This window comes from Pristis pectinata, chromosome 7, assembly GCF_009764475.1.
Source record: "Pristis pectinata isolate sPriPec2 chromosome 7, sPriPec2.1.pri, whole genome shotgun sequence".
Taxonomy (NCBI): Eukaryota; Metazoa; Chordata; class Chondrichthyes; order Rhinopristiformes; family Pristidae; genus Pristis; species Pristis pectinata.
In genome coordinates, this window is record NC_067411.1 from 44226479 (window position 1) to 44245134 (window position 18656).

Here is an 18656-nt window from a genome sequence, read left to right on the forward strand (position 1 = left end):
TCACCAAGTTCATCACTCTGAATGACTGCTGGTAGAGGGTGACAGAAGCATGTGTGGAAGCTCAGCGGCAACCAGTGACTCCAGGGATGTGGTCACCATCCCAATCCTCATGGCAAGATCTTGTATGTGGCTAATCTGCTGGCGTTCCTTTGAGGATGTGTTGAGTAGAACAGATAACAGAGGACATAGATGTGGTGTATTTAGAGTTGTGAAGGCTTTCAATAAATTTCCACACAGGAGGTTGGTGAACAATGTTAGAGCACATGGAATTGGGGGCAATGTACTAATGTGGATTGTTATCGGACTGAAAGTAATGAGTAGGAATAAAAGGATTGTTCTCAACTTGGCAGCTGTGACAGTAGAGTACTGCAGGAATCGGTGCTTGGGCCCCAGTTATTCAAACTCTGTATCATTGATTTGACTGGGAGAAACAACTGTCATATGTTCAAGTTTGCTGATGATACTAAATTGGCTGGGATTATAAGTAGGCAGCAGGATGTAAAGTGGATTCAAGAGGATGTGGGTGAGAATATGGTGGATGAAATATTTTACAAAAAAAATGTGAGGTCATCCACTTTGGTGAATGCAAGAGAAAAACTAACAACCCAATGGTATAAACCTTCTGATCTTCCAATTTCAGATTAGCCACACCCTGAGTGTTCTTCTCCCACACACACTCATCTGCCCACCTTGGTTTCTTCTCCCTTTGTTCACATTTCTCATCCTTTCCAATTCCCCTCCCTCACCTACTTCCATCTGCTCATAAATTCAGTCCCCTCATCTGTTTCCACTTATAGCCTACCAGCCTCTGTCCCACCCCTCCCTCATACTGCTATATATAGGCAGTACCCAAGTTATGTAAGTGTTCTCTTCCTAAAAACTGTCCATGAACAGATTTTTCCATAAATCAGAATCCTCCCTTTTCTATAGTAACCCATGTAACAAGCTCTATATTCACTTGTTATAATTCTTTAATTTGATGTATAACCACCCTAACACGACTTATTATTAAACTAATGGAATATATACTGTATCCAATCATTAATGAATACCATGAAACATTTTATTGTTATCACTAGCTTGAAAAATGCATTAAAAATGTATGGGAGAATTTCCATAAGTCAGGTCATTCATATCCCACGAAGCCTCTGTACTGGCAATCTTTCCTCTTCCCTCTCTGTCTTGATTCACTGTCTCGCTCCGAAATGTGGATATACAACTTTTGCCTCCACAGATGCCGCTTGACCTTCAGGGTTTTTCCAGCAGTCTGCTTTTTGTAATAGAAAAGCAGGGTATTTGTTAAATGCAGAGTGATTGGATAGTGCCAATGTTCAAAGGGATCTCAGTATGCTCGTACATGTCACTGAAGGCTAACGTGCAGGTGAAGCAAGCAATTAGGAAAGTTAATAGGATGTTGGCCTTTATTACAAGATGATTTGAATGCAGGAGTTGGGAAGTATCCTGGCATTTGTATCGGGCTTTGGGGAGACTGCACCTGAAGTACAGTGTACAGTTTTGATGGTCTTTCCAAAGAAAGGATGTATTTGCCATTGGGGTAAGGCAACAGGGTTCCACTAGACCAGTTCGAGAGAGGGTGCAGTTGCTGAATGAAGTGAGATTGAATAGACTGTGACCATGTTCTCTAGAGTTTAGATGGACGAGAGGAGATCTTAATGAAACAGATGAGGAAAAATTTCTTCACTCAGACAGTGGTGGACCTTTGGAATTCCATACACCAGAGGCCAGTGGAGGGTCAGTTGTATATTCAAGAGTATATTCAAGAAGGAGGTGGATAGATTTTTTAGATAATAAGAAAATCAAGGATGTGGGTAAGTTCAGGAAAATGATGCTGAGGTAAAAGATTATTGAATGGCAGAGCAGACACAAGGGGATGAATGGCCTCCTCCTCTTTCTATTTTTATGTTCTTATGTAGATGATGTACCTGGACATCACATAGAGGGAGCCCAGTACCTGAGTGGACTGAGGAAGTAGCACGAGGGAAGCTATGTCCTCATTCTAAGGCCCAAAGAGCCCTTTTCCCCAACCTGGACCATATGAGAATCTAAAATAGAATTTATAAGCTGAAACTGACTGTGCCTCTTCTAGCCTGTGATCCAGCTCCCAACAGCTCTGGAAAGATGGGTAATCCATCCCTGCTACTCCACAGATTAGCATATTTAAACAAGACAAACAGAGACCTTCATTCCCACTTACCAGCATAGCAGGAAGGCAGCAGGTAAATTACTGGCCCCAATGTGTTTTCATTGGATTAGAATGAATAGAATGTATTTTTGTGGTGTCTTTTGCAGCCGAAGGTTAAGTCAGAAAGACTTTTTGGTCAATAATGCAATTTTGGATGTGAGAAATGTAGGAAACAATTTGTGCACAGCAAGATCCCATTAATAGCAGGATAATTCTAATTACTCCCTTGTTGATTAAACAATAAATTTTGACCAAGGGATTGCTGATAAGTTCTCCCTCTTTAATATGGCGCCTTGGGGTTTTCACATACACCTAATAGAATAGATGGCCTCAGTTTGACACATCACTGTGCAGCATTGCCTCAGCAGTTAGATTATCTGTGAATGATCAGGGTTGCAGCGTGGCTGGTTCTGACTTTACAAGCACAAAATGTAAAACCAATTTAAGGGTTAATAAGAAATGAAATGTATGATAACACCTGAGTGAGTGAACAATGTGCATATGTGTTCAATTTATCCACTGTGGTCATTTCTCTTTATCCTTCATATCATAATTACTTTTCCTCATCACTGTTATGTTAGTCTTGAAAATAAAATTGTTCTATCTTACAGTTCATTAAACTAAATTACTGAATTATGTTGAGAAAACTTTGATCAAAATTAAAAGGAACAATGATCCTACTGAGCAATGTTATGTAGATTTGTTTGAAAAATCCTAGTGGAAATCTTGTCTTGAGGAACCTGATATGATCAAGATGAGGTGTAACCAGATCATCAATCAAATGTCAAATAAAGAGTGATTCATCAGTAATGTGTCACAAGCTATTCACCAATTGATATTCACAAATTGTTATTTTTAATTTCAGAACCCATTAATTAGAGTAACAGTAGTTACATTTATCTAGCAGCTTTCAGGACATTCTAAAGCAATTACCAGCAAATTAGATATTTCTGAAATGCATAGAACTTATCACAATATAATAAACATGGCAGCCAATTTGCACGGAGCATCCATCTAAAATAGCACAGTAATATATGAATCATATCTATTTTTTCTTAGTGATTATTTATCATTACTTGAGGGATGTACAATGATCACTATGCCAGGAATAACTTTACTGCTCTTCTTCAGAATAGCATAGTCTCATCCAAAGGCAACTTCTCCAAAGGTGCAGCTCTCCTTCATTGCCACACTAGAACATCAGAGGAGCTTCTTGTGCTTGAGTCTTTGGAGTGAAACTTGAACCCATAACCAAAGGAGTCAGAAGCTTACCAAATGAGTGATGGCTAATACTGACTACATGAGGAGCATTGGGAACTGTCAAAAGCATACTAATGTTTATCAATGAAATTTGTAAACTCCTCCATTTTTCTTAATTCTAGTCAATGGGAACAGTGAGGCAGTCAAAGATTCTAATCATTAAATAAGGTCACATTGTCTCCTCAGTTAGGCTTGCAAGGCCTTTTGATCAACCAGGAAGTTAACAGTTTGAATTGAGTATTTTCTTATTATCTTCAGAGATGATATTGAGCCAAGTCCTGACTCAAGTGGCAGGGGCTGTGTTGATTAACTTGGCGAGAATGCAAATGGGCTTCGTAAAAACCAGCGTCTTGTTTTAAAGGAGTTTTGTTCTAGCTCCTCTTGAGAGCCAGCCATTAGTTGTTGGGAAATTGGTGCTCCAGATTCTGAATATGCCTGCTGAACTTTGCAGAAAACTTGCTTGAGGGGAAATTGAATTCTTTACACAATTATTTAGTGAACTTTGAATATCCTCTGCATTACTAAGGCCATTTACTTCTGCTTCTATAAAATGACCTATCTCTGTCCATTGGCTGCTAATCCCTCATCCATGCCTTTATTTACATAACCACAACTTTTTAAAGATACCACTGGGTGCATTCACACCTAATACCCCTGTAAACCTAAGCTTATCCATAACTTTTCAGCCTGTATCTTAAAAGTTCCACCAAATTGTATCCTTCTATCATTTTAGTGAGTTTATGTTGACAAGACCTTAATTTTAAATTTCTCAATGACTTTCTTTACCTGTTCCCCACTTACCTCAGTAATCTCCTCTGACCCTGCAACCCTCCCTGATCTCTGCATTCCTCAACCTAGTCAGACTCTGATACCATTAAGGAATGGAATACTACTGGACGCACAATTAAAATTCAAGTTTTGGTGAAATGTGTCACAATGTCTTTGAGGTGGTAGACTAAGTGTAGGCACACTCAAAATTTCCAACAACTCTTGGATTGTGTTGAATCTACCACAACAGAGGACACTCTGATCTACAGGCAGTTCCCAGGGGCGCACACTGAGACAGACATCACGTGCTGCTGGAAGGTCATTTACTTGGTGAAAGGCACTCTTTGATCTACCCAAAACTTGTTGGTCTTCCAGCACAATCAGATGTCTGTAAGGGAATGCTGCTGACTTTCACATTCCAGGCTGCAGGAGTATGTGCTGAGGGATGCACTGAAGCTTGGTGAAGTGAATGCAAAGTCTCTGTGGGGAAGGACTACAGTTTAGACTCCTTCCGCTACCACACATGGAAGGGCTGAGTCTGGTAGGGAAGCCCCACAAACACTGAAAGAGTGTTACACCCCACGGCATTACATGAGTGGTAATAGTGCTATGGTTTAAAAGAAAGTTAACACTACTGAATGTATTGACCATGAATGTAAAAGATTTGCACTGTTTCTTCTTTTGAATATATTTTTTTATTATGAATAAAGTTTATTCTTAAAATATGAAAAAAAAATTAAGACACAAGCTCCCGGGTTACAAACATCTGATTTATGGACACTTTTACATAAGAACGAGCTTCCATAATATTATTAAATTCAAAAACCTTATGTACATACATAGATTTGTGTGTGTATCTCTCTCCCTCCATTTTTCATAATTGTTCTTTCTTATAAGCTTTATGTGCTTTTGATGCCATTCATTACAATACTGTAGAGGTATGGTTACCAGAGGAGTGATTTGTGTGTATTTTCTGACATGAACAAAATCGACTTATTGACATCTGTAAAAACCAAACCTGTTCATTACCCAGGGATGGCCTGTAGGTAAGAAACAAAAGAGAAACTGCTGGAAACACTCTGACATTGTTCCAACAAAAGGTGTTCATGTTAACCGTTTCCTCACAGATGCAGCCTGATCTGATGAGTACTTTCTGTATTTTCAATCATTACTTCGCATTTCCAATCGCTGCAGTGTTTTGCTTTTGTTAGATGAACACAGCCAGTTGATATTGGTCTGGAAAGTTCTGAGATCTGAGACTAATCAGACTCCAGCCTGATCAGTACTTGGAATGGAGACTGCCTGTGAATACCAGGTGTGCTGGGTTTTACCTGCAGAGGAGATGGGAGCCACAAGTTCGTTTTGTCTGAAAAGCACCTGTACTAAACATTGCAGCATCCAAAGTCACAATACCCTCTGAGGACTGACTTTTTAGGTAAATACAAGTATTTCCTTTCTTTACCAGAAATATCCATTATTGATAAAGATCCTGTGTTTGTTGATATTAATGAGCATTGCCAAATGTAAAATAAAGGCTATAAATTATGAAACTGTAGTGTCACGAACCAGCAACAAAAGAAACACACTGAGCATGATTTAGTGTTAAAAACTATTTTATTAATCACTACTTATGATAATACGTAAAATAAAAGTAAAAATGTTAGTATGTTAGAATTCAAAAATGTTAAACCTTGAACGTTAACCCCAAAACTAAACTCGTCGTGTGTGTGTGTGACAAAGTCCAAAACTCCAAGTTCCTGAATGGTTCTTAAAGTTCAGTTCCGCAAGCCATAAGGTGAAACATGAGCAAGGGCTTCTTCAACAACCACCGTTGTCTGAAGATAAGATGTAGATGTAGAAAAACATAGAGAGAGTACATACGAAATCCAAATGTTCCACGATGGAACCCAAACGACACTTCAGTGTTTACTCGGTAGTGACTTCCTCACCCCGAAAAGCATCCAAACCGTGGTCGTCCACACACAAATACCTGTTTCCTTCTACAGGTCAGCAACAAAGTGAACTCCACCGGATTACTTCCAACTTCCATACATGGGTTTCAGTGGCAAACACAGTTATTGTTTCTCATCCATCGATAGAGAAAACAAGCAGGCTGGTGTCTCTCTCCCTTCTCTCTCTCTCCTTCTTCTTCTTCCTTCTTCAACAACGTCATTACGTCCTTTATCTTCTATTGACGTAAGCATGCCCCACACACACATACACACACACTCTCTATCTTAAAGGGACTTTCACTGAGTCCATAACACCTCCCACCTAAAAAAAAAATTTTCCCAAGAAAATCTTAACCGCGCATAGAGTTAGTAATGTTAATAATTATCACGCTACACAACTACAGACTATCAGATTAGTACAGATATATGTTTCCCATTTAACATCGGGAAAGACAATCAGCAATCACATTATCTTTGCCTTTAATGTGAGTTATCATGAGATCAAACTCTTGCAAAATTAAACTCCAGTTTAACAGCCTTCTGTTCTTGTTTTTGACTCGGCTCAGAAACACCAATGGGTTATGATCTGTATACACAGTCAATGGTTTCTGAGTGGTGCAAACATATACACTGAAATGTTGCAAGGCTAAAACAAGCGACAGTAATTCTTTCTCTATGGTGGAATAATTCTTTTGATGCTCATTAAATTTCTTTGAAAAGTAAGCTACAGGATGGTCAATATCATCAAGGTCACCCTTCTGCAACAACACAGCTCCTGCAGCTTCATCATTGGCATCTACTGCTAATGAAAATGGCTTTTCAAAGTCAGGTGTTTTGAGCACAGGATGGTAGCATAAAATGGCTTTCAGCTTATCAAATGCTTCTTGACAAGAATCTGTCCAGACAAACTTTACTCCCTTCTTCAGAAGATTAGTTAGGGGAAGAGCAATATCAGCAAAATTTTTACAAAATTTTCGGTAATATCCAACCATTCCCAAAAATCTTCTAACAGTCCTCGTACCTGTGGGAATAGGGAACTCAGATATTGCTTGAACTTTTGCCTGAACAGGAGCTTGCTTGCCTTGACCTACAACATAACCAAGATACGTCACAGTGGCATGGCCAAATTCACTTTTAGCCAAGTTAACTGTAAGGTTAGCCTTGGAAAGTCTTTCAAACAACCTTTCTAACGCAGAGATGTGATCCTCCCATGTATCATTCCCAGTCACTAAGTCGTCAATGTAGGCATCTGTATGTTTTAACCCATGAATCACTGAATTAATCATTCTTTGAAATGTTGCCGGAGCATTTTTCATTCCAAATGGCAAAACATTGTATTCATACAATCCAGAAGGGGTTACGAAGGCTGAAATTTCCCTTCCTCTATCTGTTAATGGAACACACCAGTACCCTTTTAATAGGTCAATCTTTGTAAGAAATTTTGCCTTTCCCACTCTGTCTATGCAATCATCCACCCTAGGAATAGGGTAAGCATCTGACTTTGTTACAGCATTCACTTTCCTGTAATCTGTGCAAAATCTAACAGTTCCATCAGGTTTAGGTACAATAACACAGGGCGAACTCCAATTTGAACTAGAATGTCTAATAATATCATTTTCCAACATGTACTTTATTTCCTGATCAACAAGTTTACTTTTTTCTACATTCATTCGATATGGGTGTTGTTTGATTGGTTTTGCATCCCCAACATCAACATCATGGGTAATTATCGATGTTCTGTTTGGAACATCTGGGAACAGATTTTTAAATTTTAAAATTAATTCTCTCATCTGTTGTTTTTGTGAAACTTGTAAATGGTCCAATTTCGTTTCAAGGTTCTCCATGATATTTTGGTTTTTTAGTTTCGATGGAACAATATTTGGTCTAAATTGGCCTTCCTCAACATCAACATCAGGCATTCTAGAAACAACCTTTACACCATCCACCAAGGCCACAACTGAATCCCTCTCATAATAAGGTTTTAGCATGTTTACATGACAGAGTTGTGTTTTCTTGCGTCTATCTGGTGTTTTGATTATATATGTTAGATCAGTCACTCGAGATTCAATAACATAGGGTCCAGAAAAACGAGCTTGCAAGGGATTATTTTGGCTAGGGAAAAATACCAACACCTTTTGCCCCACTGCAAATGTCCTAGGCCGAGCACGTCTATCAAAATATGTCTTCATTCTTATCTGGCTTGTTTTCAGATTCTCTCTCGCTAGCTGGCAGACTCTCTCCAACCGAGTTTTAAATTTTTGGACATGGGGAGGTCTCCATTTCCTCCTTAACACTCCATTTTTGACATAATATCCAGTTGGCACTTTTTCAATCTCCTCACATGAGAGTGCTTTTTCTTTCAATTCTGTCAATTCAGGGTCCTTTGTCTGTTCCACCATAAAATCCTTCCTCGACAAAGACAAATCTTTAAATTCAGACTCACTATAAGGATGTTGATCCTCCAGTGAAGACAGAAAAGTCTCAGATAAGGCATCATAATTTTCTTCCTGTTTAGGACTGTCACAAGGAACTACATCAGACTGCACCGGACTGTCTGTCTTGGCTAATTCTTTAGCTCTAGCTCGAGTCAGACTCATCAATCCTTGGTTTGGTTGTTAACCGTACCACAGGATCACTTTCTCCATCTGCAAGGTCATTTCCCAATAACAAAGAAACTCCTTCCACTGGCAAACTAGGTCTTATCCCTATCTCGACTGGTCCTTCTATGAACTTTGACTTTAAAATCACCCTGTGAAAAGGGACAGACATGGTCTCACCTGTAACGCCTCGTATTAGATTTACTTCACCAGTGTCACTTTCTTCACCAAAATTTAAAACACTGTCCAGCAAGAGAGATTGACTAGCCCCAGTATCTCTAAGAATTTTCACTGGCACCTGGGGTGACTCATCATTCAGTGAAACAAAACCCTCTGATACATACGAACGGAATTCTTTTCTCACCTCCTCCAACTTTTCCGCTTTTACCTCTTGCAAGGACTGATCTTTAACAGCATCTCCTAAACTTTTTCGATTTTTAATTGCCTGAAAGCAAGCATTGGGCCCAGCTTCCTTCTTTTTCTTCAAAAGGGCACAATTAGATATCACGTGGCCAGGTTTCCTACAGTAATAACAAGTACGCTCAACAGGTTTCTCCAGCCCTGGCTTCTTTTCATCTTTTCCTTTTTGATTACCTCCCAATTTAATCTCCGGTTTACCTGGATTGTCTTTGTAACTCTTTTGAAAGGTTTTAGGTTGTCCCCATTTGGATTTATGGGTTAAAGCATAATCATCTGCCAACCTAGCAGTTTCTTGTAAAGTTTCCACTGCCTTTTCATTTAAATATGTTGTTAATTCAGCTGGAACACATCTTTTAAAGTCTTCCACCAGTATCAATTCTGTCAATTTATCATAATCCCCATCTACATTTTTAGCCAGGCACCATCGTTCAAAACATATTCTCTTTCCATTGGCAAATTCCATATAAGTCTGATCTGCAGATTTCCTCAAGTCTCTGAATTTTTGTCTATAAGCCTCAGGGACCAATTCATAGGCCTTCAAAATAGTTTGTTTTACCTTGGTATAATCAGCTGCATCCTCAGCAGACAAAGCAGAATAAGCTTTTTGAGCTTTACCTTTAATCACACTCTGTACCATAAGAGCCCATCCTTTCCTTGGCCAGTTTGAACTCACAGCAACCTTTTCAAAATGTTGGAAATACTGATCAACCTGATCTTCTTCAAACGGAGGGACTAATCGAACCTCCCTGCTGGCTGAAAAACCATCATCAGAATCAGATTCCAAACTCTCTCTTGCTTCATTTGTAACTCATGCTGCCTCTGTTTCTCCTTCTCCTCACTATCCAGCTCCATCCTCTTCAATTCCATCTGCTTCATTGCTAGATCAGCCTCTATCTTCATCTGAGTTAGCTTTTGTTCGGCCTCTATCTTTAACTGGGTCTGTTCTTGTTCGGCCTCTAATCTCTTTTGTTCTCGTTCAGCTTCTAATCTCTTTTGCTCTCGTTCAGCTTCTATCTTTAACTGGGTTTGTTCTCGTTCAGCTTCTATCTTTGCCAGCTGCACCTGTGCCTCAGAAATTGCTATTTCACTGCCAGGAAACTGTTTTAACACTTCCTTCTCAAACACCTTCTTTTCCACATAATGGCCAGCTATCAGTCTCTGAATATCTGCCTTTCTCATAGACTGCTTTACTTCTGTAAGGTTTAGCCTTGTAGCAATCTTTATCAAATCATCCTTTTTCGCCACCTCCAATCCCTTCTGGGTTGGTGACTCCAAAAATGCCTTAATATCCATTGCTGCTGGTTTCCACACACACAAGCCAATTAAAAAGAATTTATCAGACCTCCCTCAAAAATCTTTGGATTGAACCCCGAACAAATCTTGTCAATCTGGGAAACGATCCCAGACGACACTCGTTAACCTTGGGAACTATCCCGGACGAGCCCCCAATTTTGTCACGAACCAGCAACAAAAGAAACACACTGAGCATGATTTAGTGTTAAAAACTATTTTATTAATCACTACTTATGATAATACGTAAAATAAAAGTAAAAATGTTAGTATGTTAGAATTCAAAAATGTTAAACCTCGAACGTTAACCCCAAAACTAAACTCGTCGTGTGTGTGTGTGACAAAGTCCAAAACTCCAAGTTCCTGAATGGTTCTTAAAGTTCAGTTCCGCAAGCCATAAGGTGAAACATGAGCAAGGGCTTCTTCAACAACCACCGTTGTCTGAAGATAAGATGTAGATGTAGAAAAACATAGAGAGAGTACATACGAAATCCAAATGTTCCACGATGGAACCCAAACGACACTTCAGTGTTTACTCGGTAGTGACTTCCTCACCCCGAAAAGCATCCGAACCGTGGTTGTCCACACACAAATACCTGTTTCCTTCTACAGGTCAGCAACAAAGTGAACTCCACCGGATTACTTCCAACTTCCATACATGGATTTCAGTGGCAAACACAGTTATTGTTTCTCATCCATCGATAGAGAAAACAAGCAGGCTGGTGTCTCTCTCCCTTCTCTCTCTCTCCTTCTTCTTCTTCCTTCTTCAACAACGTCATTACGTCCTTTATCTTCTATTGACGTAAGCATGCCCCACACACACATACACACACACTCTCTATCTTAAAGGGACTTTCACTGAGTCCATAACAGTAGTGAAAGGGGTATATGTAGTGGTGGGTTAGCAAGGGCAATTTCTCACCAATCATCATTAAGCATGTTAAAGAGGTGTACAAATATCTGTAAGTGTACTTTAAGTGTCCATCTAACTTGCTCCTCTTAAAGGGGGCAAATTTAATTATTCAAACATCTCTGACTGCAACATTAAGCAATTATATTTGCTGCTCCAGAAATTTTCATGTTAACTTTATTTATATTTTTATCAATTGAAATATTCTCTGCTAACTTTCGTCTGATTCATGGTAATGTGTCTGCATAATCCTGGGATTGGGACAGCATGAGAGCTCCTGGAGACATGAAATGCATTTCCTCCAGCTTTTAACTCTAAATAGTTGTGTTATGGAAGTTCTTTCTTCCCTGAGTGGTCTATAAGCACAGTACATGAAACATGATGACTTTAATGTTTACAGTGTTCAGCATACGGACACTATCAGACAATTAAAAATAAGGGATCTTCCCTTTTTGATTTAAAATGATATGCCAGATGAAATCAAGACCATTAAGTAGAATTTTTGAAAATTACCTCCTTTTCGGAAATGGGCATTGATTGGTCATTTTAATAGCCCAAGAGAAGTTCGGGCTGACCAATCCTCTTGAACCACCACCGCCCTTCTGATGAAAGTGCTCTCACAGTGGTGGTAAGTAGGGATTTAGACCCAGTGATGAGGGAGTGTTGATGTGCTTCCAGCTGAGGATAGTATTCACAACATAGATGAGGGTTGGAGGTGCAGACGTGCTGTCTTTGGCCAGGTGGTAGAGATTGTAGGTTTGGGAGGTTTTATCAAAGATGTCTTGGCAAATTGTTGCATTACACCTTGAAGCTGGTGCACAGTGCAACAAGGGTGATATGTAACAAAACACAGTCTTTTGAATACAGTTGCTGGACATTTAATCAGGTCTTGTCTGGGTTGGCAGGGATTTGGATCTAGGGGATCGCACTACACAGTTGGTTAGGGAAGTTAATTAAGTTGGAGCACATTGCAATTTCTTCATTTTGTCCAGTTCTATCTTTTGATTAAAAACAATAGCATGCCTTTCCCAACATTGTTTTTCATCTGTGTTTTTATTAGTTGTGACTATTGGTGTTAAGGTGAATCTATGTCCATCACTTTTCCTTTACAGAGGTGTTGTTGTTTGTACGAAGGAACCTCCATGCCAATTCCATTTCTACATTTCTCAATGGTATGCATTGAATCATGAAGAAAATGCATTAGAAAGAATTGTACTGCAGGCTTCAAGTCATTTCCGTTCGGAAGTAAAATGGAATTAAAATGTTGATTACAGTCGAGGTGGTAACCAAAAATGCAACATATATGATTGCATGCACCAATAACTGCATTTTGGAAGCAGAAATTTGTGCACACATATATGTGTGTAAACACGAGACGAAAATCAAACCCTTTCATTTAACTGCCCCTCCAACCTATTCCCTTCTACAGACCCTTTGACAAGTACCTTATTTTTTATTGTTTCAGTACAGAAAGCAGATAGTTTCAATATAAACAGCCACAACAATTTCTATTCATGCAACACCTTTAACACAGTAAAGCATTCCAACACAAGAGTATTATCAAACCAAACATACCAGTGAGCCATATAAGGAGATATTAGGACAGCTAGCTAAAAGCTTTGTCAAAGAAGTAAGTTTTAAAGGGCATCCTAAAGTAGGAAAGAAAGACCCAGGACTTCAGGGAGGAAGTTCCAAAGTTTAGGGCCCAGACAGTGGAAGGCATGGTTGTTAGGGGTAAAGAGTTGATATTTAGGGATGATTAAGAGGCTAAGGTTGGAGACTGTCAGAAGTTTTGTAAAGGCATAGGCAAGTAATTGTTGGTAGTCTTGTTAATAGTTATCCTCACTCACTAACACAGTGGACATTACCATGTTGCTGATTGTAGGATTTTGCTGGACATAATAGTGCAGTGGTTATGTGACAGGACAATCTCCAGATCTCCAGTGGTCTGGAAAACTGAGCTTCAGTTTCACCATAACTTCTTGGGATTTTAAATTCTTGTAATCAAATTAATCTGGAAGTAAGAAGTGGCAGCTAAGGAGACCTAGAAGCCAATGAATGTTAAAACCTAAGTTTTGACCTGAAACATTAACTCTGCTTTTCTCTTCAGAGTTCCACCATCTGCTGATTATATTTTTGATTTTGTTGTTTAAATCTGCCTGATTCACTGATGGCTTTTAGGGCAGAAAAGCTGCTGCCTTAGCATGACTCCAGACCGACAGTAATTGTAGCTGACTTTTAACTGCACTCTGAAATATGGTTGGTAATAAAATGGCTGAGCCAGCATCGCCCATGTCCTATAAATGACAAAATAAATAAAATATTCTACAGTACACGTGATAGCACTTCAAAGGCACTTCATTGTAAAATGCTTAGAGATATGAAAGATGCATTTTAAATGCAAATCCGTTTTTCTTCGTTTTTCAACATTTTAGTAACAGGTTGGATTGAGTAAAATTGTTTAGAAAATCCTGGGCCTGGAAATTAATCAGTGGAAAACTCCTTCCTGTCTTCACAGCAGCTTTAAAAGGTAACAAGAGCCAAACCTCTCCCTCTGGATAGTTATGTAATCTTAAATTTTCCTTTTTTTTAACATATCCCATATATTTGTTACACCTGTAAAGAATAAGACATTCCTGAAGAAGGTTCCTGATTATCTTCAGAAAAGCATGAACCAATCCATTTATTAATGGAAATTGTCAAGCTCAAGCACAAATTTCATCATTAAAAAATGTTAAGTATTTTCTGATACCCAATGACAGACTAATAGAATATTATGATTTCGTTTGCAGATAACAAGTTCACAAATATTTTTCCCTGTTACTGATATTATATTGAATACTTCGAATGTCTGTCCAAGAGTGAGACTGGATTTCTTGCATTTAATGCAATAGATGGAAGCCACATATTAACGAGGCAGTAATATTAGGAGATTTAACTTAGAAACAAAAAACAGGAATCTCTGAGTAATTAGAAGAGGAATTTTCAATCTGATCAACTGATCTTTATTTTCCTTTTACCAGAGATGGAGAGCAGCTTAGAACAGTTGCAACAAAAATAAACTTCTTTACATTTCGATGTGACCTCAGTAATTTGAAAGCAGTGTGATCTCATCATTATCCATGAGGAAGACTCCTCAATATGTGTTGGAGTAATCAATATTTGCTGTCAGTAATTGGGGTAAATGAATCTTTTGAAATTTCATTTTAACTATGTGGACAAAACGAAATGGAAAATGAATATTTAATCGTTTTTCTCTTTACCAAACGAGGACTTATACAGTGGGGAGCAAGAGGGTATGAGCATTATCAACATCAAGTTCCAAACGTCAAATCTCTAGCATTAACAGGTAACTTTCAGAAGTACATTCAATTGTAAAACCAGTAAATACAGGAAAATATGATCAGGTCAGGCAGCATCGGGAGAGAGAGAAAAGAGCAAATGTCTTCAGTTAATGACTGTTCATCAGACCTGTTGAGTATTTCCAGAATTTTGTGTTTTTACTTCAGACTTCTGGCATCAGTTGCTCATTATTTTAGTCTGTTATGCAGTCATGCTACTCACTTAGTTAGCCTGATGAGAAGAGAATTTACACAGGAACTTCGTCCCAAAGAAGGTCATTCAGCCTGGCCAGTCCATGTTGATGCTTGCCGTCCAGGCAGGCAAATCATAATCAAATAAGATAAGATATCTTTATTAGTCACATGTACATCAAAACACACAGTGAAATGCATCTTTTGCATAGCGTGTTCTGGGCGCAGCCCTCAAGTGTTGCCACGCTTCCAGCGCCAACATAGCATGCCCACAACTTCCTAACCTGTACGTCTTTGGAATGTGGGAGGAAACCGGAGCACCCAGAGGAAACCCACGCAGACACCAGGAGAATGTATAAACTCCTTACAGACAGTGGCCGGAATTGAACCCAGGTCACTGGCCCTGTAAAGCATTATGCTAACCGCTACACTACCATATATACCTCGTCAGTTCTGTGTCCCTTTTTTCTCCTTGGCCTTAACTATCTTGCCAATATAACCTTGAATATAGACATAAGTTCTGTCTCAATCATCATCACTATAAAGAATTCTACAGCTTGGTTACAACATGTATACAATTTCTCCTACCCTATGTCTATTATAATCAGTCTTGTACCTATGCTGCCTAGATAGCTCTATCTTCTATTTTGACTTCTATCTATTCAAACCCATTCTTTTACTGTGTTAAATGCCTTTCTCATATTGTTCCATGTTGCCAGAGAAAATGCCTCCTTTTTTTCCCGCAAATCTTTCATTGAATTACTATTTCCTCATAATAGGTACGGTATGTCAATGGGTCTTCCCTATCTGAACACTCAATACATTTTCCCCTGTGTGGACACCAACGATGCTTATGCTGTATTGATGGTAAACCTGATTAAGGTTTTATTTATGCTCATTATTAATTCATGGTTTTTTATTCCATATTCCATGATAAAGCTGGAATTCCACCAGTTTGTTTGTTGTCTTATAAAACAGGAGCACTGGCTTTGATTTCTCTGAACCTATTGCCTCAAATTGTTTTGTTCTTGGAAACAAGCCTTCTATTTACTTTCATTCTTTTTATATAAATATGTATCACCTCACTTTTGTTGGCAGGATGATTTCTATCTGTTTTTTTTTAACCAATCCACCACAAGGACAGTCTCCTGCAGCTTTTCTTTTAGTATCTGAAGGAATTAATTTTACCTCCTACTTGAATATAATCTACAAATTTAAATACTGCTCCATTTATAATTTATCTGAATCACTCTTATTCTTCTACTCTAGTTTGGTGAGTTCTGAGCTGACTGTTGAGGCCAATTTTGTACCCGCAGACAGGGCAGGAGGTGCTTGAATGGGGGTTAGATTTGTAATTTGTGAAGCAATATTCTCCTTCCACTGTGTGCTCCTGATGACTGGACCTGAAGTTCTCAGTATTATCCTGAATGCTCCTTTTCCACTTTGAGTGTCAAGGGCCAGAGATTCTCAGGAGTCAGTCGAGATGTTGCGGTTTTTCATGGAGCTTTGATCACCTCCTTGAACCTTTTCTTCTGTCCACTTCTGTTTTCCTGGGATAGAGCATAGAATAATTGGACAAGGACAAATGAAAGGTGTCATAACTCATGGCTTAAGTGGTTATTAAGTTCCATGAACTTGTTGGTAAGGTTTTATGACTGTGCTGAGACATTGAGCAGCTACCCTCAGCTATCCCATCAGATGTCTATATAAAAGTTAAACCAGGCACTTAACATCACCAAATCTTTAACCGTCAACATCCTCAACTGTACCAGCCCATAAATACTATGTCAACAAGAGCAGGCTGGGAAACTCACCTCCTAAAGCCTTTCTGCCATCTTCAAGACACATGTCAGGACCATAATGGAATACTTTCCACTTGGCTGGATAAATGCAGCTCCAACAATTCTCTAAAAACTCAACACCACCAAGGACAAAGCAGTCTGGTTGATTGTTGCCCCGTTCACTACCACGGCTGCAGTGTGTACCATCCAAAAAATGCATTCAATTTGCAATTCACTTCTGCAGTGGACTCACTTTCTGAATACCTCCAGCTTCCCTAGCACTCTAAGGCCCCTATAGCTAGTTCCCCCCACCGTGCCCCACCAAAATGCTGACTCTATGTTAATAAAGACTTAATACATAGGGTTACTTTGACTGACCTTTGTTGTATTTTGCAATAATCCTCTATGGAGGTCAGGCAAAAGGACATTCTTAGTATTTAGTAATTTCATCCTTATTTCAAAACTAACATTTTTCTTAATACTTGTAAAACTGACAACAACTGATTATCTAGATTAATTCTGCTTCCCTTTTAATAGGTGCTATATTGACCATTGTTCAGGCACCTGGCAGGCAGCCACACTCAATAGAACTCTGAAATATTTGTTCTAAGAGCAGTGACAATATTCCTCATCATCTCCCTCAGGATGCAAGTTTTTCCTTTGGACTTGGGTCTTTGTCTCCTTTTCACATCACTAAATTATCTAAAACTTACCACCAGGTTTGTTGGATTTAGATTCTTCGAACCTAATCCTATTGTTTTACTTTGTCTCTGGATTGCTATAAGTCTTTATTATATTTCTCCCATTGTCCCTGAAATATTTTCAACCTGACCCTGTTTTAATTTGCCTCTTCAAACTGTTTTATTCCCATTCCACTTCTATTTATTCTAAAAAAAAATTAAGAAAGGTGAATGAAGAAAAGTTAGTCAATAACTTTTTCATACTTGGAGAATTGGAACAACAAAATCTGGTGGTGAAGAAAGTACCCAGAGGTGATAAAGACATTGAACCAGCCTCCCCTCCATGCACTCTGTCTGCACTTCTCGCTGCCTCAGTAAAGCAGCCAATATAATCAAAGACCCCACCCACCCTGGTCATTCTCTATTTTGCCCCCTCCCATTGGGCAGAAGACACAAAAGCCTGAAAGCACGTACCACCATATTCAAGGACAGCTTCTATCCCAGTGTTGAACAGTCCCCTTGTACAGTAAGATGGACCCCTGACCTCACAATCTACCTCATCATGGCCTTGCACCTTATTGTCTGCCTGCACTGCATTTCTCTGTAACTGTAACACTATATTCTGAATTCTGTTATTGCTTTTCCCTTGTACTACCTCAATGTACTGATGTGATGAAATGATCTGTATGGATGGCATACAAAACAAAGTTTTTCACCGTACCTCAGTATATGTGACAATAATAAACCAATAAAGATATAGTTGAACAAGGCTGCAGAGATGGAACAAGGCAGTCCTAGTTATTGAAAAGGTGCAAGGTTTTGAACTTTAGCTCTACCATCAGTGGCTCAGTAAGGTTAAGCATTGTCCTGTTTAGTCAAAATGAAAAAATAGAGAGAATCTTGGAATTGAAGTTAAGAGAAAAGTGCCGTGGCAGATCACAAAGATAATCATATTAGTGTCCCCTGGGTTAAATTGAAGATTGGAAGCCATACACATACAGGTAATGGAGAAGTAGCTGGGCTATGGAGAATAATCGTAGAGAAATAAAACTGGATGTAATGAATGTTCTTCAAGAATATGACACTCCTGTGTGTGATGTCAAGGAAGAACAATATATAAGAATAGGGGACAGGTTCATGGGAATGGTGGGCTTCAATAGGTTGTATTGTCGGCTATCCTCTCATGTTTAGAAAAGATTAAAATTCTGGTGTCAGATCATTATTAAACTGACTCACTGAGATAATAAAACATGACCTTTGCA